At 38.4% G+C, this 24856-nt stretch overlaps 1 long non-coding RNA gene across 1 annotated transcript in view; it reads left to right on the top strand.

Annotated features, from left to right (window-relative positions):
- LOC122842195 overlaps window positions 1-23879 on the top strand; it is a 45813-nt gene extending 21934 nt beyond the window's left edge. Inside the window, exons 2-3 of the long non-coding RNA XR_006372507.1 lie at window positions 23202-23219; window positions 23288-23879. This is a non-coding gene — a long non-coding RNA (uncharacterized LOC122842195). The remainder of the gene's footprint in view (window positions 1-23201; window positions 23220-23287) is intronic.
- The last annotated feature ends 977 nt before the right edge of the window (window positions 23880-24856 follow it).

A 24856-nucleotide genomic window follows, 5' to 3' on the forward strand; every position in this document is an offset into this window, starting at 1 on the left:
CTGACTGTTTTGTTGACATTCCCTTTAGTGCAGCTCCATTTAATGGATGCATAACGTAACCCCAGCCTCTACTGTAGCGTCTCTTCTATGCGCCTTATATTGCGGTGCGCCTTATATATGAAAAAAGTTTTAAAATAGGCCATTCCTTGAAGGTGCGCCTTATAATGCGGTGCGCCTTATAGTGCGGAAAATACGGTAATGAAGAAGAAAGGTTCAATGTCTTCTTCAGACGTTTTTGTGTTGCTTCCCTCAGAGGTTCTTGGTGTAGTGTCTCCACAGGTGAGGAGGTGAACAGGTTTTTTAATTAGTTTGGTTTGTTCTGCAAACAGCAGCTGCTGAAAATGCAACAAATGTTGCAATTTTAGTCCCCAATTCAACTGAATCTACCAAACTATCAGGTGTGAAAACACCCAAAGACTGTCCAAAGTCTTCCTCAAATCCCTGTCACACTAACGCTTATATATTAATATGAACCACTATGATCACACTGCAAAAAAACAAAATCTTACCAGGTATTTTTGGTCCACTTTCTTGTACGCCTGAAATAAGACAAAACTAACTTGTAAGTAACTTTCAACAAGGTGTATTAGCTTGTTTTTAGTAAATTGTTTATATTGATTAAAAAGAGACTTGTTGCATTGGCAGATTATTTCATTTATATCATGGAAAAACAGTCTTGTTATAAGTGAAATAATCTGCCAGAGGAACAAGTACGTCTTTCCCAATTTTACTTTACTTAAAATAATCTCCTAGACGTTTCTGAAAAGTTGCATGTAAGTTTAGTTTTATTTTAAGTGTATTAAGAAAGTGGACCAAAAATACTTGGTAAGATTTTGTTTTGTTTTTTTGCAGTGCACACAACTCAACTACAGGAACCATTCTCATTTTGGCTGACTCTTAATATTCTGGTGTGGTTTTTGTACAGGAGTGGGGCTCAGAAAGATTTTGGCAACAAATGAAACCAGTGGAAGAGTTTCCCAGATCGGATCAAATTGATCAACACCATGTTTGCCAACCGTCTTTCTATTTGTAGACCATCTGGTTGTGGTACTAACATCACATGAACCCAACTAACTGGCAAACTGTCCATTGGAGATGGTACCAGCTCCAGTGTGACTCTGAAGGGATAAGCGGCTGTAGACGATGGGTGGGTGAACCCAACTAAAGTCAGAGCAGTCCAAAAGTGTAGGACCCCCTGTGAGATTTCATGTGCTACTTTTCCTGATGAAAACTGCATAACATCACATGCCGAGTAGCACACCGTCTGCCGCTGATAATCCAAGTGTCTGAGACTTGCTTTAAATACTAAGCAGATTACTGCTCCGCTCTAAGATCAATGGGTCAGGACATGAACAAAAGTGACCCAGTTACACTGAACAGCATGTACAGAACTGAATATCCATCCTCTCTCCTGAATAGCTTTACATGGAGAAATGGGCTCAAGTGGTGACAGATAGTCAAACATGGCCTCACATTCGTATCTCTATCCACTTATCTGTCTGCACCCCCAGCCCTCGAGACCGTAGCCCAAACAGTTGGAGTGAAACTGGAAATGAAACCACATCCCGTCTGATTGAATCTGAGGACCTGCTGAGGCTCTGGGTGGTTGTGCAAGCAAACAGAGCTGAGTCATGAGAGACCGGCTCCTAAACACACGTCAAGCGGAGGTAAAGAGGGATTAAATACAACATCTTTATCTCGAATCCTTATCTGTACCTGGAGCCGATCAGCTACACACACAGTTTTACAGTGTTTGTTTTATTGTACATGTTTGCTGAAGGTGAGACAGAACAGTAGGGCAATGTGTTTCTTGGCAAATGATCAACTCTGTGTCGATGCCAGGAGGTTGAGCAACAGTATGTGTCAGAACCTGCATTATAAGGAAATTAAAAAGATCACAGCAGCTGCTTTTTGTTCCCTGATGATCAACCCTTGATCTGTACTTATTGTGTGTTACTCCTCTTATTGTCTTAGTGGTAGCTCTGCTTTTAAACTACTTTAGGAAACTGATGAAGACGTGTTCTTGGTTCAATTGGGGACAAAAATTGCAACATTTGTTACATTTTCAGTTGGTGCAGTTCGCTTTCACACTTCACTGTGTCAAACGAACCAAACCTTTTAAAAACACTTCGCCTCTGAAAAAAGACGCTGAGCACAACTTCCTTCTTCACAAAATGTAAACAAAAATGGAGGAGCGTCAGATTTCAGTGGTTGTAGGATTTCTCTTTTGTTTTTGGGAAAAGATAACAAATCGCTAATCCAGATAGCGCTAGATTTACCTGTTTGTTTTGGTTGTAGTTACCCATAATGCCATGGGCTTTAGGGCGGATTTTGGTTTTACCTTTGGTCTATCTGAGCGTTCGTATTTGAACTGCACCAGAGTTTGCTTCAACCGGACCAAGACCTAGGCTTTAGTCGGACTAGAGTTTGATTATGTATTCATGCCTCCCCAAACGAGTCAGACTTCCTAAACAAACTAACCAGAGTTCTTCCACCTTACTTGCCAATTGGACGGTGTTTTTAGGTTTAGAGCAAATTTCTCACCATTGTGGGTCAATATTTCTCTTATCTGACCACAAAGTCTTTCTCTAGAAGGCATTTGGTTTGTCCATGTGGGCTGGCATAAATTTTGGTTGAGCTTAAAGACGTTGATTTTGAAGGAAGAGACATTTTCTATGGCCAAGTTAGTCAAAACCTCAACAAAACCTCAAACCTCAACATGTGACATCCTGAAGAGTAGTTTCCTTTTCTGGTCTATTTCTGCAATAAAACCCAACAATAACTTCATTTTCAGACACCTTTGTAGAGACAGATTAACCATGAACCTTCATTTGTAAAGCAGGCCTAACAGCGAACTTAAACGACTTTGTGCAAAAGTTCTCCTTCCTGCTAGTTACAGAAACAGAGGAAAGGTGTCAAGCTCATCATGTATGATTCTAGAAAAGACTGACATGATCCACTACCAGATGGAAGATTCTGTGTTATGGAGAAGCAACTGATTGAACTCTGGTTCTGTTTAGTTTTAGTCATAAATAGTTAGAAATTGGAGGAAAAGCAAAAAAACTTTGTTTCCACAGATGAAATATTATCAAATACTATCAGATATTTCAAAAAAGGATCTCTTTCTCTTGCTGGATCAGAGAGAATAAACAAAGAAATCCAAAGTTTTGGACTCATTTCTTTTTTCTTCTTATCATCAGTTATATGCTGTTTTCCTCTCAGAAAAAGAATTGCTCCAATAAAACATTAAAGACCCAAATTAGGAAGATATCTATAACCACAAAGATCTAAACTTCTGACTGCAACTGTATCTCTGCTTTGGCAGGAACAGCTCCAAACACTCACCATAAAGTAAAAATAACTAGTACACAAACGCTCATGTGGGTTAAATCTTTCCAGATGCTTCAGGCTCTGATGCCCAAAGTATTTGTGGGTGAAGTCTAAAATGCTATCGCTTAAAAAGAAGAGATATAATTACAACTGCTTTTACTTTGCTTGATTCTGACAATCAACCAATGCTGGTTTTGTGCTGACAAGAGCTATTATGATTCTGAAATTCACAAAACCCATCGAGTGACAGTGGCTTAGCTTCAGATGTAGAAAATTGATAGGAAGTGCAGTGAGTTTGGAAAAGGCACCATGCAGAAAATTTAGGCTACATTCATCCATGTTGTCTTCTAGTCTCAAACACAAACACAATTATTAACATTTGTCCATAAAGTTGGTATGCAGTGTCTTTCGATTAGCCGTTCAAGCTGAAAGCCTCATTCATTCAGTGTTTCTGCATTTTTCAGTTGGTGCTGACACACAAAACCAGATTAAACAGGCTTTGTTGCTTAAGATACATCTGGAATACGGAAGACCAAAACTGACATAACTAACAACAAAAGTAGAAATATGTTGTTTTTTATTATTATTATTTCTTTGTGATTTTTATATATGCATTTTTGTCTAAAAAGTATATATTTTTTTTGTTTTTCCTTTTTGTCAAAATGGGTAGATTTTTAGCAATTTTTTATTAAATGTATTTATATATATTTATTTATATATATAGACATTTTGTCTAAAATTATGCATTTTAGACAATATAAAAACATATTTATATATCCTGCCAAATTTAGACAAAGAAATAAAAAAATATTAATTTTTAGGCATTTTTGTTATGTTAGATAAAAATGCTTTTTTGTTTGAAAATATATATTTTTAGATACTTTTATAAAATATATATTTGGATATTTCTATGCATTTTTGTCTAAATATATGCATGTTTTGGCAAAAAATATGTATATTTATTTTTGTGACATTTTTGGTCAGTTTAGATAAAAATTCATCTATAGAGAAAAGGAGAAACAAACGTGTATATTTCTGTTATCTTTAATTATGTCAGTTTTGGTCTTCCATACTGAACCCAGACTTTCTTCCATTGAGAGTCTGGATTTCTCAATGGAAACCCAGAGTTTTACAAAATTGTAGCAAGTTTCCAAAATTTTGCTTCATTGATATTTTTCCCATGTGAAGGCATGTCAGAACAAAGCTAATCAAAAAGACATTATTATTATTATCATAGTATATCACTGTAGTACGGCATCCGTGTGGTGCCAATGTTTTTTTTTTTTTCACAGTATGATAACGCTGCTTCAAAACAGAACTGTCAGTGGAACATTAGAACCGTTCTACAGCCATAATCGGTTAATGTGGCGCTCATAAAGGTGAAGACCTTCCTGAAATTTCTTACTCGATTTTCAGAAACCTACATTTCCCCGGTGACTTTTGATCTGGAAGCTGCTCTGCTTTGACTTTGTATTTGTCTGTGGGAAAGTTTTGCTGCTGATAAAAAGCTAGGAAGAAGAGTCAAATGAGTCAGAGCGCAGTGTCTGTGTGTCGGCGTATCTTGTTTGGACAGCAGTTTCCTCGGTTGTAGAGCGAAAGGTGGGCAGGTTAACTGCTGCTGCCCTCATCAGCAGACGAGAGGATGTTTGTCTTTTTTGTCTCTTTAGTGTCTCTCAGTTGAACTATTCTGAGGGATTATTTTCAGTTTGGTGCAGTAAGTTTCAGATGGGCTTCTTATGTGTAAGCACCAAAAGTAGGCAAGAGAAAAACAGATAAACTTTCACACACCATCTGATGATCACAAAATATGCAAAGCAAGTCGAAAGCAGGGAGTGATGAGTTATTTTTTAAGTTCAGCGCAGCTTCGGGTCACATTTTAGCTGATTTTATTCTAGATATTTCAGATGGATTGCCAGAAGCGGTTTGCTACAGAAGCTTGGTGCTCAGCATTGCCTTCTTTTGTAAATGAATCCTTGAACAGGTTCTCAATAAGTTTTTAGGCTGTTCAGTTCTATCTATTTTGATCTACTTTCAGAATAAAATGTTTTTGGGTGTTTTGTAACTCAACATTTACATTTGCACATGAAGATGGCTAAAAACAGATGTGCAATTATACAACCTCACATCTTGGAAAAGCAATAGCAGAGCCTCCTGCATAACCAACAAGAATGCAACAAGTGGATCTGGAAGTGAAATCAACAACAAATCATTTGTCTTTTCCAGCAGCCATTGTACAGCGCATACAGTGATAAAACCAGCTGACCAAACATGGAACTCTGCTTGGGTTGCCGGGTGACAGACAGACCTCTGTTTGGGTTGCTAGGTGACAGATGGAACTCTGCTTGGGTTGCTAGGTGACAGATGGAACTCTGCTTGGGTTGCTAGGTGACAGATGGAACTCTGCTTGGGTTGCCGGGTGACAGACAGACCTCTGTTTGGGTTGCTAGGTGATGGCACATTATGATTTAAGAATAAAACAGGTCATTTTCCAGACAACAAAAAACAAAAACTTTTTGCCACAACAAAATAGCTGGGTGATTTTTTTTCCAGCATTTGTGTTGTTTTCAGAAGCAGCTGAGATCCAAAAGAAATTCTCTATAAAAATTTGCAAGATGTGGATTTTGTATAAAAGACCTCCTTTAAGGGAGAAAAATACAAGAAAACTTTTTGTTCTGTGTTTAGTGAAAATATCTAAATTTAAAAGTTGTTGCAGGAATTATAACCGTGAAGAGAATCTGCATTCAGAAGCTCCAGCAGAAAACAGGAATCCGTTCATCTATCTACTGACGTGAAATCAGGTCACCGTGGTTACAGCAGGAAAACCAAAACAATCATAACGTCACACCCACAGCAATCTTCAGCTGCTTCTGGTGGATAAATCGGCCCTCTTCTGTATGCTGAGTATGCTCCGATAACAAGAAGGAATATTTAAAGCCAATAACTATGTAGAGAGACTGTTTTTATATTTGTTTATGCTAACTGTAGCAGCTAACTATGCTAACACTGCTAATCCACTGTGAAAGGAAAACAAAGCACAATTTTTGTTCTTATTCTCGCCGCTTCAAGTAAAAAAAAATATTCAGTTCTTGCAGGATATGTACAATCCTTTAACAGCTGTAATTGTCGATAAAAGCTGTTAAAACTGCCAGCACCCATCAACTCTAAACGTCTTTGTTTTTAAGCTGCTGGGTGTTCTCTCTCTTAATTACGGCCACACGCAGCGCTCCAGTGTCTCATCATGACTAAAAAATACCCGCTTATTTTCTCTGGTAACATTAGCATGCTAACTATACCAGCTAAGTGGCTAATTGCTGATGAACGTCTTTAAAATCGTTCAAATGTTTTGTATTTACTTAACTTCTTCACAAAAATATCTTTTGGCGTTCTCACTCGTACCCCTCTTGAATTTTGCTTTATTTGTTGTTTCATCTTTTAGCTTTCTGTCTCTTCAGAAGCTACATTTGGCTTACCGTTCTGTTTAGCTGTGACACATACTACTGCCATTAACTTTTCTCTTACATCAGTTATTCTGTTTCTTTTTTGTGCATCTGTTCTGTTTTTATAAACATCCAGTCGTACTGAGTCAGGCTTCTTTCTTACTGTTAAAGGGGAGTTTTCTTTTCTAAAGTCAACGGCAAAATGGTAGTGACATGTTATAAGCTCAACCAGAAACAGTGAATGCTCCAGTCTCAATGCCGTCAACTGGGATTTTTTAGATCAGTCTTTCTCAAACTGCAATCCTCAGGCGCCCCCTAGTGGTCCGCGAGGTACTGCATATAAACAACCACTTAATGCCGTGACGTGAGCCCAAGGCGCTACAGCTAGCTTACCAAAAGGATTGTGTTTTATAATAATAATAGATACAAGGCTTAGGAACGGGTCAATAAAAGAAAACCTGAAGATACTGGTGGAAAGTTTCACAGGGGGAGTTGCAGGACTTTTGTTTTTGAACACTATTACGATACATAGCATGCTACAGATATGCAGATTGAGGTCTGCAGCTGTGCTGAATGCCATGAACAGAGCTGCCCCCCACGCTGACTAACTGCATCGTAACTCCTAAAATGAAATTATTATTTATGTCGAACTATCTACAGGCAGAAGGAAAATGTTTGCTTTTGCCAAAGCAACCCAAGTCTATTTTTCTTTTATTATACTTCTAAATTACAAGTAGCCGTAAACATTATTAATGCACACGGTACTTGTAGTAAGGAACAACAAAAGGAGCATTTTGGTCATCAACTGACATGGAGTGTGGAGAAAACGTTAGCTTGTGTACGGTACGATGTGAACAAGCCGATTGTGATTTCCAGGGAAACCGGTTGTGACTGTAGATTGTGTTTGTGTGACAAAAACTATTTGAAGGCGCAGTATTACATAATGTCAACTTTTTTGAGTTGTTAATATGTTATTCTCTCATTTAAAAAAAAAACACAAAAAAAAAACACACCTGGATTGTTGATTTGACTCTTTCATGCATGTTTGAGAAATCATTGAATCTCTGCGGCAACCATTCAGCTATCCAAAATACCCGGGTGGACCTAGCTCCGCCTTCGAGACGCAGCTCCGCCTCACAGCTGCAGTCTTCAGTAGCCGTCTCCCAGGATTCCCCCATTCAGCTCCTTCAGACTAGCTAGCAGAAATTAGCGCATCCAATTATATGACCTACTTCTCAGTGAAACGTTGGTAAAAACTTTGTTAAAGCCTTAATAAAGGAGCCATGTTGTGATGACTTCCTGAAGGAGGAGTTTCAGAAAGAGGAGGAGTTTTTAAAGAGATAGATTCCCAATTTCAAGACACTAAAATATGAAGTCAAATTTCTTTCAAGTCATATTTGATATATGTAGCGTTTTTTAACAACTGAAGCTAACATAGTTATGTTATTGGGCTATAAAATGGCTCTATGTGCCTGCAAAACAGGTAATACTGGCCCTTTAATAGATGATGTTCCTGTTCTTGGTGCAGTTTTTTCTGTTGGCAACCAGTGGAGTTGTGTGAGTTCGTGGGGATTCCTCTCACCAGGTAGGCCCATTCATCACTGATGGTGGGCTTACTGTCATCGTTTCTGTGTGCTCCCTTCACTTCTTTTCTTCTCTCCCTGAGGTTTTACAGACCATCTCCTTTCAGCTGCCTGCACAACAGTGGAAAACACACACACACACACACACACACACACACACACACACACACACACACACACGCAGTCATACGCCCGGCCCACCCAGAGACAACTGTTGGCAGATTGATGAAATATGCAAATATACAGTGGCTTCATCCAGATCTGCCCTCCCTACTGCGTCTCATTCACAGGAATAAGATCCATTAAGATGAGCGCTAACAGGCCTGAACAGTTTGCACCATTTAAATGGTAATGCTTCAGAAAAGGAGGCATTGTTCCCCTGTTGCAGGAGACGGGAGTTCCTGGGAGGGGGGTCCGGTCGCTGAAGAAAGCCTGTAACAGTTAGAAAATGTTAATGAACTTGAGGCGCTTCGCCCCGAACCCGGACAATAAAGTCCCCCTGACCATGAAATGAGACGATGGGCTTCACGCTGAACTCCCTTTATGCGCTTCATCCTGCCTGGACCTCAGTCAGATGTCCTGACCCGGGGAGGGGAGAGTTTGGTGGACGCGGTTCTGTGTCCCGATCAGAATACGACCGGCTGGACTCGACGGCGAGCAGCTGAGATGCGCTGCAGATGTGCAGCTGTTGGATTCAATGCTGCAGAGCAGGACGCGCTCAGCACTGCAAAAACACAAAATCTCAGTCCAGTTCCTGGTGCAATGATTATGTAAGCTTGAAATATAAATATGCACACAGTTTTGGTTCTTGCAGGAATACAAACAATTATCTGATTTTTATTGCAGCACAAAGCAGGTAATGTAATCTCCCAGTACTCAACGGCAGCTAAGCGAAAACTCCTCCAATGTACATGCATACAAATATTAGCAAACTTGTTCAGGGGAAAACTGACAGAAGATATATTTCATTTTCTCCTTCTTGGGCACCCACCTTTTTCTGACAGTAGTAAGACTGAGAGAGAAACACAGATTTAAAGATAATTTCTTATTTTTAAATAAATTCTTATTTTTAGTGTGGTTAGGCATATTTTTCTGGTTTGAAGCTGTCAGGAGTTACATAGAAAATATTCCAAGAGAGAAATAAGTCATCAATGATCCCGGAGATGAAATTGTTGCTGCTCATCAATCTCGGAAGGGTTTTAAAGTCATATCTGATCTACGTGTCCACCATCGTTCAGAGGCCTTTACAGGCCTCAGGTAGCATCTGAAATGTCAAAGTTAATTAAACTACATATGGAGAAAGAAAAACATGTATAAGAAGCATCAGGTAAGAATAATGCTGCATGATTTAAGTTTGCAAAAAAACCCCGTAAAACTGTTTTTAGTCGGATGAAACGAGGAAACAGATGATTCCTCAGAATGCACAACACTGTGGGCAATAGAAATAGTAAAGCACTGTGGAGGATTATTATCTGGGCTTGTTTCGTTGCAAAAGCACTAATGTAGTTTTTCTCAAGTTTCAAGTGGAAATATCTCAGGAAGCTTCAACTAAGACAAAACTAACTTACAAGTAACTTTTCAGCAAGATAAAAAAAGCTTGTTTTAAGTCAATTATTCCTTAATGTTGATGAAAAAGTTTTAGTTTCACTGGCAGATTATTTCACTTATTTCACAATCGTTACCTAGCAACGCCAGCCAAGCCCAGAGCTGTTACCTAGCAACCCAGTTCTGGTTCCACTGGCAGATTATTTCGCTTGTAACATGGGAAAGCTGTCTTATTATAATGGTGCGTTCACACAAAACGCGTTTTGAGCGTCTGGTTTACATTCAAAGCGCTGCATGATTTGAAGCATTTCGAGTGTTTTGCGCGTTTGACGTCTCCAGTGGTGGAGTTGGAAAATCGGCGCTTTCACCGCTTGTAGTTTTGCATTTTCCGACTTGATCTCAGAAGAAAATAAACAATGGAGGATAAACTAATTGCGGCTGTTTGCTCTCGTTCTATTATCTTCGACCAATCAAGTTATGACTACAGACACAGAAAGAACCTTGCTTGGAAGAGGATCAGCGAGGAAGTTATAACTTTTACTATTTGAAAATATTTCCAAGCATTTGAGCTATCCAAATCCATCCAGCAAAAACATTAAATCTTGTCAAATAAACATACTTTTTAGACAAAATATGCAGAAGACGGTGGAAGAGTTTGAGGGACACGTATGCAGAGGCGTCTCCTCTCAACACCCGCCTGGAGAGATTTTTGACGCCTCCAGAGCAAAATGTCAACCATCTGACTTCAAAATGCACACGCACCGAACTTGAAGCATCAGGAGTGTTTTTGACACGTGTGACGGTTTTGGTGGAAACACACCAAAAGTGAAATCATCTTCAAGTGGAACTAGAACGTTTTCATCAATATTAAGGAATTATTGACTAAAACAAACTCCTACATCTTGCTGAAAAGTCACTTGTAAGGTCGTTTTGTTGCATTTCAAGTTTTCTAAGATATTTAATCTAGAAACCTGACTAAAAGCTCTTGGTAAGACTCAGATTTTTTGCAGTGTTTGCAGCCACGGGACCTGTGGGACCTTGCAGTGTTTTATTTCCTCATGAATTCACATTGTAAATCAAAGTGAAGCTGACAGTTGGATTGAGTCATCAACAGGGCAATAATCCAAAATTGTCAGCAGAATATCTGAGAGGTAAACAATCAATGAGTTACAACAGCAAAGTGACTCATTTATTGCTGCTAGAGGTGGAGCTACAAGCTATGAATCATGGGATGTATATCATTCATTTCCTGTTTGAAATGCCGTTACAAGGTTGTTAATGAAGTCACAATTTCAACACATATTTCTGGGACAAGTACGGAAATTGAGAGGATGAATTGAAAGAGCTATAAAAAAAGAGTTTATGAACATCAAGTCTCTGGAGGGGACAGTTATGAAAACTTTCTAAAATTTCAACATGTGCATAACGGCTGTACTACAATAGAAAATCTTGCAATTGCAAAACAATACCGGTAAATATTGCAATGGCATTATCGGTTGCCGTTTATTCCAATTTTTCCTTCTCTCATGTGTGCTTCCATCAATCTGTGACCTTTTAAGATTTTATTTATTTCTGGTGCTGGTTAATTTAATATTTAACTAGCTAAAAATTAAATTAACATAAAAGATTTAACTGCATATTCATATTTCACTTCAAGCAATCCTTTGTGATAAAAGCACAGAGTACACTGACACTGATGATTATATGTTGGCGATACACTGCAAAAACAGAAGCTCTTACCAAGTATTTTTGGTCTAATTTCCTGTGTAAATATTTTAGTACACTAGAAGTAAAACAAAACTAACTTACAAGTAATTTTTCTGCATTATATTGGAGCTTGTTTTAGGTCAACAATTCCTTAATATTAATAAAAAAATCCACCAGTTCCACTGGCAGATTATTTTACTTCTAACAAAACTTTTTCCCATGTTAGAAGTGAAATAATCTTCCAGTTTAACTGGTAGGTTTTTTTTTAATTAATATTAAGGAAATATTTACCTAAAACAAGGTCCTGTCCTGTAGAAATGTAACTTGTTAATTAATTGTGTTTTATTTCAAGCGAAATAAAAACCAGCCCAAAAATACTTGGTAAGTTGTTGTGTTTTACAGTGTATATTGTGCATACACTATATTAAAATATGAAAATCCAGCATGTTAATTCAATCTGCAGTAAACAAACAGCCGAAGGCCTCGACTCAGTCCTGCGTTTGTTTTTCTAAGAATATCTTTTGATCCTCTGCAACTATTTTTTCCCAGATCATGAGTTCCCACTTCAGCATTAAGCAATATTCAGTTATATGATTTCCAATCTAATGATGTGTTCACTGCTGCGAGCCGTCTAGCTCAGACGGTTTTCTTTCTAACTACACAAAAAGCTACTTTCCCACAGGGGATTTAAACTGTCAGCACTCAGATTACAGCGTTGGCTCACTTTTAACATTAACCACACTCACACAGCATACAAATCCTGCACCTTAATCGGTGTACCAGTGGCAACACACAAACCTCCACTGTTCCAACAGGCCTAATAATGCCCACATAGGCCGCGTTTGGATTCAGGGAATGCTGGTTTTCTCTCAACAAGATGCCAGACCTGTGTGCATGTGCCAAGACGCTGGTATGCGGCATGCACACACCTCCACACTTTTCAACACAGATCTAATCAGCAGCTCGGACTTTTCCGCATTAAACCCCCAACCCCCGACTCCCTCCATGTGCAAAAACACATGGAGTTGCTTTTTCCTTCTGTCTATTCACCAATCTCTTCCCCCCATATGTATAAAGAATACGTGCGCTTTCAGGGGAGAGAAAGGCCTTGGTGACATTAAACACGGCTGACGGAAAGCGGGTAGAATAAACAAGGTCGTCAGTAGAAAGGCTGCCCTTCAAACACTCAGTGCTTTGAGCGAAGGCCAGGGATCAACTGTGTTTATCAAGTCCTGGGGCTACAGAGCGACTCAGACAAAGAGGACGAGAAAGACGGATGAAGTAGAGCATCCATGAGTCCCAGAGGAGGATAGAGCGAAACAACCAGCAGCGGGTTGTCAGCGAAACGAGACAATTTGAGCACAAATTCCCAGAAGCTTGTGCATCAAATGTGATAAATGTGGAAAAGGTTCTAGTGTTACCAGACTTTTGCTGCAATATGGCGTCTGTAACCTGTTCGAACAGTTCACTATTCAAACAACACAGGGTCACGCCCAACGAGTACCGAGTTCAAACACCATAAACGAGTCATTGCATAATTTCAGCCGACGCTGCTCCGTCACTGGAAAGCAACACGGCAGAAATGATGGACCAACCTAGAAGAGGCTACATTGAAAACTGCACCAACCCTTACAGAAGAAAGTTGGCATTGACATTATGACATTTAATAGGGCTGAAATTATTTATTGCATTAACTGAATTAGTTATCGCTCAAGCGTAAACATGTTAACTGGAGCAGACTCAAAAAAGACCATTTACTAAAGAAAATAACTCAGGTGGAGTAATGAAAACCACGTTTTCTTTTGCTTCCATTTGGGTTTATACTGCGTTTAAAAACAATCCAAGTGCTTAAAAAAATACACACAGCTGGTTTTTGACAATAAGTTAAGGATTTTTGGTGTCTGAAAACTGAGCTGTGCCTGTTACTTAGCAACCCCAGCAAAGCCTAGACCGTTACCTAGCAACCCCAGCAAAGCCCAGCCCGTTACCTAGCAACCCCAGCAAAGTCCAGCCCGTTACCTAGCAACCCCAGCAAAGTCCAGGCTGTTACCTAGCAACCCCAGCAAAGCCCAGCCCATTACCTAGCAACCCTAGCCTTCCAGCAAGTTTGGTCAACTGGTTCTACCACCTTTAAGTCACAACTGTGCGAAATATATATACATTTTGCATTTAAAATAAAAAAAACACTTTTGTCTGTCAAGCTTACCTTATCGCCTCCAAACTGTTTGTTTTTTTTATCACTTGGTGTGTTTTTAGAAGCAGTTGAGACCCAAATGGAAGTACAAAAGTGTGGAAAAAGTGAATTTTGCATAAAATGTTCCCTTTAATAATGTCGGACTACAACAGAAATCTTTGAATTCAAAGTTGGCTTAATTGGAAAGTGTGTTAGGCAGGTTGAGAGAAACTTGTTTTGTTGCTTTGTGCCTTCAGTTCAGTTGTTCAGCAACTAAAAGGCCTTTTAGCAACAACACAAAACAAATAAATAAATAGCACCAGTTAAATTGGGTTTGAATGAATACTTTAAAACAGGGGTGTCAAAGTCAAATGGACGGAGGGCCAAATAAAAAATTTAGCTACAAGCCGAGGGCCGGACTGATCGAATGTTCATTGAGATTTTTTTAAATGACGCATTTGGTCTAGTGCAGCGGACCGGCCCAAGCCTTCGTAAATTTCCTGCGGACCGGGGGGGGTGCGCGCGTTGTGAGGATCGAACGGGGGGGGGGGGTGCATCTCGCATTTGTTCAGACGGGGTGCCGGCTTGCTGCGGGCCGGTTCTAATAATAAATCAAGATCATCCCAGGGGCCGTAGAAAATCTTCTCGCGGGCCGGATGTGGCCCGCGGGCCTTGACTCTGACATATGTGCTTTAAAACAACCTTATGGTGACTTGTGCAAACAAGCTGCTGCCTTTTCACCTTTCCAGAGTAATTGTAGAGTCGTATTAGTCTGAACTTGGAGTTCTTGTATGATTACCGTTGTGCACCACCCTCAGCAGGAAATGCTTCAGTATAAATGCTCCACAGCTAGTTGCTAACTCTGACTGATAAAGGCTATTGTTGGTACAGTTTGGGAGGCGTACAAATACTTTTTAAATGAAAACAGCTGCCAGTTGTCTGGGGAAAAACGACCAAACAGCTCCAGGGGACTCCATTGGAGAAGGTCAGCCAGCAGCAGGTAGATCTCACTGAGTTGGTGCTTTTAGGCTTCACTTTTAAACCTCCTTTTGGAGGTGAAACTGTTTACATGGTTCATATATAGTTTTAATTGTTGTTGTTTCCAATGCTATGTTTGCATGTAAATCATTAAACGTTTATGTCTGGATCTTGTCTAATCCTGCACCATGGTGGCGTCTCCTCAAAGCGTAAACATGTCTAGATTCTTGTAGAGGGTATAGTGTGGATATTTGTTTAGTAAGTGGTAAATGAGTAGCACTTTATCAAGTCAGAGGACTCCAAAGCGCTTTACAATATCTGCGTTTCCATTAGAAATGAGTGAAAAACTGACAAATAGAAAATTAATGGAAACAATTGAAGTGTTTCCACTAATGTGCCAAAAGCTCCAACATACCTGTTGGATGTTTAAACAGTGAATAATCAGGTAAATCCATGATGCCATGAGGAAGGAGAGCCAACCTCCGACAAACAAACAGCCTTATAATGGCAGACAAAGAGGAACTCAGTTCGTTTAGACGTGTGAATAGGTGGGTTTTCCATCGCACATAAAAATATGTGAGCTCTGGCTGCACATAATGTCAACTGCTCTGGTATTTCTGAAAGTGAAACAGTTTGCTCAAATTGTAATTTACATTGAAACACATTGAGTTAGTTGGAGCTTTTCCTTCAATTTGTGGCACTATGAACCAGATAAATAGTAGCCCCCATTTTATTTTTATGTCCACAAACTGCTGCTGGAATCTATTTTATTTTAAAGGGCAAAATGAGTTTCGCCAGCAGAGGGCGCTCAGTTGTGAGGAATTAATTAAATGAAAGCTAACTGCAGAGAAGCAGTTAGTTCACAGTTATAGCAGCGTGTCGGCATTACGTCCAGCCCAGAACACGGTTCTAGAAATGTTTTTTCACAGTTGTAGCTTTGCTTGTGTAACCTGAGATCAGAGTTGGGTAGCAACTAGTTACTCAATTACATTCAGTTGAGTAACTTATGTGAAATAAATTTACATTTAGGAGTATTTTTACTGTGCTGTACTTTTTAATTTCTGGATTTTCTTCCCAGTAAATGAAAAACAAACATGTTTTAACCAAAGATTCAGCAGAAGACCTGCAGTTTTTGTTAAAGTTTCATACGCTTTGAAAGAAACAGATGTGGAAAAATATTCTTTCTCTTGATTTTATTTTTTGTTACTTATTATTGTAATTTTGATCCTAAAAATACCAAAATTTCCAATTAACCTTATATAGGGTGACCAGATTTGGGTTTCTGAAAAGTAGGACACTTCTCTTTTTGTTGGTCGGGGGGTAGAATCGGCGGACATACATGTGCTACCGATTTCTTTGCCATACAAAGAAACCTGGAATGGAGTAGTGGAACGGAGTGCCAATGTAATCACAATGCACTGTAAGCTATGTAATGTGTTTTGAGGCAGTTGACCAAAATCCCGGACGATTTTTAAATTCCCCCCGGACATTTTTTTAGGTCTGAAAAGTCGGACATGTCCGGGAAAAAGAGGACGTCTGGTCACCCTACCTTATATTTTGATCCGTCTAATGATGTAATTTGTAAATATTAAATAACTAAGTTGATCCGTTACTCAGTACTTGAGTCTTTCCACCAAATACTTTTTTAATCTTACTTGAGTAAAGTTTTTGGTACTCTGCCTGTAATTCATGATGGTTTCAAGTCGGATTTCTTTTCCAGAACGGCATAAAGATTGATTACAAAAGTGCAAGACGTTGAAATTATGCAACACAAAGGTACACAAACAAAGAGCTGTTGAGACTTGCTTTTCAGTTTCCATTTCTTTCCTCCTCCCTTTATTCTTTCCCATATTTCTTTGCTGCTCTCCTTCCTTTCATCTCTGTCTAGTGGTTGGTTATCTAATAGTTAATCATAATCCCCAGACACTACACACACACAAGCCCTCTTTGTTTCAGTTAGAAGAAAAAACACTGGAGTGGGGTGGGGGAAAAAAACAACTAAAAAAGTAAAGTCACGTTTGTGGTCAATTACACTTGAAAAATATTGAGAATGTTCTGGACTGAAACAAGACCTCTTCACTTCAAATGAAAAGCGCATCAGAAAGCTCACCGCCAGACTAATCTGCAAAGGTTTACGTGTGTAGCCGAGCCAGAGCCCGGAGCTTAACCAGTTAGGAAGAAAGTTGGCCAAACTGGGAGAGTTTCTGGCCCGGATCCAAGCTAAGCAGAGGTTGATTTGTGGCCGGTTAACAGCAACCAAATTATTCTAGTTAACTAGAACAAACAAAATGACAAAAACTGAACATTTTTGTTACCTTAAGTAAATAAACATGGCATTACAACTAACTCAAACTATATCATTACACCAAAACTAGCTAGAAAATACTGAAAGTAGAGAAATAATACATTTTGTTTCTGTGTTTATGGTTTTATTTATTAGCCTTTTTTAAACACACGTGCTCGGAAAATCACGGCACCCTGTAATAATCCTGGCATAATCCTTATGGTAGTCTGCAAAAGTTTTGAGAAAACGCCAGTTGGTTGTTCAACAATAATTTAATAAATCTCTTTGAGTGTTTATGCTGGATTATTTAGCTTATAACAAAACATTTTCCCATGTTTTAAGTTAATTTATCTGCCAATGAAACTAGAACGTTTTCATCAATATTAAGAAATAATTTACTTTAAAACAAGCCTCTACAACTTGCTGAAAAGTTACTGTTAAGCTCATTTGTCTTATTTTATGTACTAACACCTCCACTAGAAAAGAAACCACAATTCTTGGTAAGATTGTGTGCTTTTGAAGTGTGATTTTTTTTCATTTATAAAAATAGTTTTTCCATAGTTTGATTAGTTCAAAAACTTTTTACTTCCCAAAGTGAAGTTACATAAAATTAAATTAAAATTAAATAAAATGTAGAGGCTTGTTTTAAAAGAATTCCTTTAAAGTACTTCTTCCGTTGGAAGATAAATTCACTTAAAACATGGGAGAAATGTCTTGTTATAAGTGAAATAATCTAGAAATCTAGAAATTCAGTATTAAGGAAAAATTTATTTAATGCAAACTCCTAAATCTTGGTAAAAAGTTACTTTCTTAGTTATTTGTAGCATACTAACTTATTTGCACAAGAAACTAGACCAAAATTACTTGGTAAGAATTTGTGATTTTGCAGTGTAGACAATGTTTAAAGAATAATAACTACTAAAAACTAGGAAACACACGTTAAAAACTGACTAAATTAGACACAAAGTAAATCTAGAAGTATTATATAGCTGGTGTAAATGTGGCAGAAGTCCATCAAGGTGTCAGGATGACCTTAAATCTGGTGAGCGTGTGCCAACAGGTCCGGTCTGTAACCGTGACTCATTCTGTTCATAAAAACACCAAACAGAAAACCGCCTGCCGTCATTAAGACAGGCTGCAGCTTGAAGCCTCATAAAAAAAATAAAATAAATACAAAGAGAAAACAGACTGTTAACAGGGCTGTTCATTTGTGACATCTGTGATTTTACCTGAGGGATTCTCTCTGATTTTGTTAACCTCAGATTTAAATAGGACACAATGTCAGTTGTAATGTTGTTCATTTTTATTTCATAAATAATTTCACATTTCAGTTTTTGCAGTGCAAAGTTGCACATTTAATTTGATCTGAGATAATTTTTTTTAAAATAACAGCAAAGTAAAAAAAATAAAAAATTATCTTACTTAATAGTTTATTTTTCTTTTTTTTTCTCCAAATTACATTTAACTTGATGCTGATGCACCTGAATTTTCTTAGTGTGGGACAATAATGTATATTTCTACTCTACACTGTGGGCTATACGTTTCCATACATAGAAAAAATAAACATTTTATCTTGGACAACCGTTTTTATTTCTATAATTACCATTGTCTTGAATTCACACATTAATACGTGGACCAATTCGTGGTTGATCTGCAACATTTCCAGTTTTCTGAAACTTACAGATAAGTTTTGCCACAGTGTTGTGTTCCATCTTTTCTGTTAAAGTTTCGTGCAACCATGAGACTGATTCCCGATCCAACCATCAGTATGATTTCAATTCTTTGCTCTTTTGTCAAATGCATGTTGATGGGTATCTGAAATATGATAGAAATATACATTTTACATTCTCCTATGTATGGAAACTTCTGGCTCACCCTGTATATTCCATTCTATTTTCACTTCTTTTTGTTAAATTTTGAACCTCTTTTAAACAGTTTTGCTGAAAGTTCCAAAAATATGTAAAATGAAATCTCTACAGGTTTTTACTCCCATTTTGTCGTCTGTTGCTTATCCCTCAGTGTTGACCAGGAGGTTGCTCCATCCCGATTGTTTAACCTCCTTATCAACACAATGAACATCACACACGCACCGACCCATGCAAACATTGGGGGTAAAAAGATTCACACACACTCAGGCATGAAGATATGTCCTCACTCATGGGTGCTTAAGAAAGTAAATATATCCTGAGGGTTTTGCTTGTATTGTTCTTTGTGCGCTGAAGCTTTGGGAGGTCTGATGATGAACTTCGAGGTGCAGCGACTTGCTTCCTGTTTAAGCACCAACCAGCTGACTCACTCTTTGTTCGCCTGGCTGTGTGTCTTGGCCTGTTTGTGTCTTTTTTCTGGTCCATATTCCATCAAGCTAATTCAGAGGGAAAATGTTGATTTTCCGAGGACAATGGCGAGGCCGATGGAAGAGGTTTTGTTTTAACTGGAACCGAGCTGGGTCATCTGGAATGATAATAATTGCTGGTGAAATGATATTTTATTTTTCTAGGGATCAGCAGGAAAATACACAGGAGTGATATTACTGTCAGATTGTGTTAAGAGTTAATCAGTTTCAAACAAAAAGTAAAGTAAGAGTGCAGTTTGATGTCAAGGTTGTAAGAAGGTCAGCCAAATTTCTTTGTCGGTGATAAAGACTCTGAGTGCTGAATTGTTCCTGATGTGTGATATTTGTTACAAAAACACAGCTTGTGCTAAGCTAGCAACATGTACATTGACCGGCCACTTCTTGAGTTTTACCAGACTTATGCTGCGTTCATTTTACATTCTCCTATATGGAGACAATCCCGACGATTTGAGCGTCTGGTTTGCATTTAAAGTCAACGTGGAGGCGCATCGCGCTGCATTTTGCATGTCAAGCACTGCGCGACTGAAGCGTTTCAAGTACTTTTAGAGTCGAGCAAATCCTACACGTCTGACGCTGGAGTTGAAAAATTTTAACTTTCGCCGCTCGACGTGGAGCTTTAACCAATCAGAGAGACTCGTCTCTGTGACGTAGTGGCCTGTAGTTGATGTCCTGCCAGGAGATGCAGGCACCGATGCGTTTTAGCAGCTCATCACTGAGCTACGGTGAAACAAAACCAGCGCTGGTAGCGATCCTGGTCAGTGTCCAGCTAGCTTATGAAACTCAGAGACTCTCAAAGCCACAGGCGGGAATCTCGGTCCGGACCCCCAATGTTGGAAAAGTCTAGAATTGTCCCCCCCCAAAGACATCATACAAGAAACCTTTGAATTTAAACAATATCAATATGAAAAGGCGACAGAAACAAAGAACAAAATGAATCTGCCATTTCTCTAAGAAAATTAAATACATTTTTAGGTTCACCCCCGCCACTGTTGGAACAATGGTTCAGTCCAGCAGCAGCGCTGAGCTGCACTGCGCAGGCTCTGTTAGCCGCTGAAGTGAGGAGCTAGCTGTTGTTGCTAGCTGTTGTTAGCTGTTGCTCTGCAGCAGTAAAATCCTCCAGAAAGTAAATACTAAAAGCAAAAGCCATGTAACACCTTTCACTTACTTTCACTGCTCAATAGGAAGAAACACATTCATTAAAAATCAGACCGCAGTTATTTCATTACTTTGGTTCTGACTATGCATAAAAACAGACTCTGCAGAAGTTATTCACATTGCTATTACTATATTTTCTGATTAACTTTCTTTGTCTCATAACCTTGTGGCAATACTGTAGGTTCTCATTCTGAAAATGCCGGACAGTTTGGGGTCGTAAACGTTTCACGCTGAAGTCTGATTGTGGTCGAATTGATTATACCATAAATGACCATGCAAAAAATTTAATTGTATTTCAGCCAAAAGAAAATCTGAATTGATCGTGAAGACCTGCTTTTCTGTGCTTTGTGAACGTAGTAGCCGAGCACAGAGGTCTGCATCTCAGGTTCTCAAGCAGCAATTTTCTGAAACTTCTGGATGCCTCTCTGCTCCAACACACCTGAAATTAAAAGGCTGAATTACCTCCTTGGCACGTTAGCGAGTTTTACAGAGGCCTAGTCACTAACCATTCGTTTGATTCAGGTGAGGGAGCCAGACCTCTGGTGTGGTCTTAGAAGAACAACTTATTATTTCACTCAATGGCGTGCAGAAGTCAATATATTTAAACTTTATTTAATGTATTTCACTGGATTTCTTATTGACAAGCCTGTAAAAGAGATTGTGTTTGAGCGTAACTGTAACTGTTGGAATGAGAATGACTCACTGCACTTTTGTCAACACACTGAAAATTAGTAAACGCCTTACTGCGTTCTACCATAGAGCAATGGGGCCAACAGCTGTTCTCTCCAAAGTACAAGTACACCTCTCAGCCAATTTTCTGTTCCACCTTAATAACATCCTCTGCATGCAAATCACAAAATACATCTGGAGGATGAATCTTTTGTCATAATCTCTTTCTGTTTACCTTCAGGTGAGTCATAATCAGATTAGCGTTGATTCTCAGGAAATGTGTTGGGCCTTGAGTCATGAATTGCTCTTTTCCCTTTTCTGTGGCTGCTTTTTACTTTCCTTTCACGTTTCCTCCTCTTGAAATCAGATCATACTTCACTTTGATTCCATAAAACAAGGACTAAATTTAAAGAGGCCCATTGAAAGTCTGTCTGGAAGAAATATATACCGTGTCCCAACAATCTGTCAAAAATGTCTTTTGTAATGTCAAAGCAAAACAGAAGAAGGGAAAAAAAGGAAACCATGAAATGAAAAGCAGTTGAGTTCATGAATCACCTGACAGGTGACACAGTTAAGCTTTGATACAATGGTAGGGCAATACAGTCTGGAAATAAAAATATTTTTTAATCTCTCATTTTTCATACTTATCCATACCTGAAAGATTCTTAAATAAAATTTTAGACTTTACCAAGCTGCACAGGAACCTTCTATAAAAATGGGTTCGAATGATGTATTACAGGTTAGGATAGATCTATGGCCTATATAAAACATGTCCATTACATTTTTAGCAGAAAGTTGTTCTTAGATATTTGGATTTTAGTTCGCTCAGTTCTGCTTTAGGGCGTCCTGTCACTTTATATACAAATAATCAGCTGCTGGCCACGCCCCCAACTCAACGTTTACACTTCACGTGAAAACAGCTGCAAACAGATTCACAATTATATAACCGTACACCTTTGAAAAGCAGAAGTAGAGCCTCCAGCACAACCAACACGTACGCAGCGAGTTGTTTCTGGATGGTAAGTCAACAACAAAACACTTGTCTTTTCCAGTAGCCATTGTACAGCAGTAAAACCAGCTGACCAAATGTGCAGGAGCTCAGCTTGCGTTGCTGGGTAACAGGCGGAGTTGCACTTGGGTTGCTTGGTAACCTGCTGGGCAGTGTCTGCTGATTTGTGATTTGTTTTTCAAACATCTCCTTTCCCAAACACCAATAAACATTCATTTATTGCCAAAAACCGTCTGGGCGTATTTTCTAAAACATTTGGGCTGTTTTCAGAAGCGGTAGAAACCCAAAACGGAAGTACAAAAGTGTGCAAAATGTGAATTTTGCACATTAGAATCCCTTTTAGTGCCTAAAACTTCAGGATGATGGGAACAACTCACCTCTTCTTCTCTTTATAGTTTCCCGTTAGCTAGGCCAATTAATCACAAAACTTGCTTGCAATTACAAACATGTTTTATCCGGTCCACTTTTTCCTGCAGCATGAGTAATTTTAATCTGTCCTCTCATTTGTGAGAATGAGAGTTAAGTCTGAATGATGATCTTCCAAAGTAATGCTCAACACATTGTTGTAGGGCTTCGTCAGGGGCATAAATGTTTAACGTAGCTCAAGTGCACACTCGCAAGGCGTGTTTGGTCCAAGCAAAACAGTTGAGCAGGTTTTGATTTCAGACCTGCTGCAGCCTTTAATGGCTAAGTCAACAACCAGTCAGCAGCAGATTATTACATCTGCAGAACGCTGGGGGCTGCTGTCAAAGACGGATCTCTGAGCCGTTTACACATTAAACATGTTGAGTACGAGTCAGCATGAATGTTATAGTTTGTATGTAAAGCAAAATGTTTTAACGATGTTGTGTAAAATCACAGGTTAGATTAAAGCAAGATGGATACACTTCCACTGCGTTTGGTTGGTTAAAAATCATATGTTTCTATAAGGCTAGCATTAGTAAATCACTGCATTTCCTTTTTGTTTCTTTCTTTTAGGCGGGACGGCAACTTTCGGTAACAATCTCTGCAATAAATACTTTTGGTTCCAGAATTACTTACCTATTCAAACCTTTGATTTGAAGGAAAGAACAACCCAAACAGTTTATGGGCTGGCTAATGCCGATCGCATGAGCAGGAACTAAACAGACCACAGAGGCAGCCGCAGCTGTTATTTGTGAGAGTAAAGTTGAGCAATAAAGAAAATGCTTTCTTTTACAATGCTTTTTACTTTTTATGCTTTTTTTTCTCTCGGTAAAGAAATTCTGCTGATGTCAACAACCATAATTAGCTTAATCTGCGATGGTTTTACTTTTCTCAGTGTCTGAGCCAAAGAGTGTTTGACTGCACCTGTAGTTTGGTGGGATGTCAGTACTTTAATTTCCCAAAGTAAAATGAGCTTGAAATGACTTTCTGAAGCCAGATTCAGTGTTTTATTAAAATTTAGTCTAGATGGACAGAGTTAGAGTGGCATGACAACGCTGACAGAAAAAAAACGCTTTGACAACTATTTAGTGTTAATAAACTCACTAAAATAATATAAAGCACACAAGTTATGTGTAGAAAAGTGATATTAGTATCCTAATCCAGTAGGTTCCTGGGAGGGATGCACTGTAAAACATTTGAGCCACAGTTAGTTGTATCTACTATTTTCTATTCTTTAAGTCAAATAAATTTAGTGAGTTTTAGATTTTGAACTTAAATGTGAGTTTGTGAAAAATAAACTTACAGCAGTTAATTTTGTCAAATCTCCAAGATTTGAATAAAGTTGAGTTTTTAGGTTAGCACTTAAAAAAACTGAAAGAAGGAAAAAACAGGAGTGGGAACTATTTCCCAGAATGCTTAGCGGCATGTTTTTGTATCCTGAGATGGAAAAGTGTTTTACTGACTGTTGTGTTATTAAAGCAAATGTTCATTTTAATGTCCTGTTCACATTAAATGTTTCTGAGTTGAATTTATTGTGATGTTTAATAAAATTCATTATCAGATCAGAAATTTTGTTCATGTGATTTTAAACAAGAATTCAAATTATTCTAAAATAAAATAGTTATTTTAACTTGATATTGTGAGTAAAAATAATAGAGAAATGTGTCTCTTTAACCAGGTGAGGGCAGATCTATTGTGAAATAATTATTTAGTTTAAATTGCAGCATCAAGTTAAAACTCGTAATTCGAGATTAAATAACTTTAAAAAAACAATGTTTAGGCAACTTTTCTATTGTTGTTAAATCAACTTCATAAATTTTAATTTCTGAATTAAAACTAAAACTTAAATTGTATTTTTAAGGCAGCAGGTGGACTTTTATTTTCAGGTGAAAATATAGTGTCTGCTTGAGGAATGCTGGTCAGAATTGGAGCAAAAACTGTAAAATCTTTTTAAGTTCTGCCTGAATTTAGTTTTGTCTTCACAACAGTGATGCACAGCGGACAATTGAGATCATTTATTTTCACTTTTTCTCATCAGTCTGAACCACCTAATTCTGATCTTTTCATAAAACATTATCTGGTTTGGGCCACTTCCATATCTGGAACTAAATCAGATGCGTATCTGATTGTTTTCAACCAGATAAAACGTCACATTTTATCCAGCTTTTATGTCATTCATGTGAGACGTACATCATAATTTGTACTGAGATGTTCACACTAAAAGCTAG

Source organism: Gambusia affinis, linkage group LG13 (genome assembly GCF_019740435.1).
Source record: "Gambusia affinis linkage group LG13, SWU_Gaff_1.0, whole genome shotgun sequence".
NCBI classification, from domain to species: domain Eukaryota; kingdom Metazoa; phylum Chordata; class Actinopteri; order Cyprinodontiformes; family Poeciliidae; genus Gambusia; species Gambusia affinis.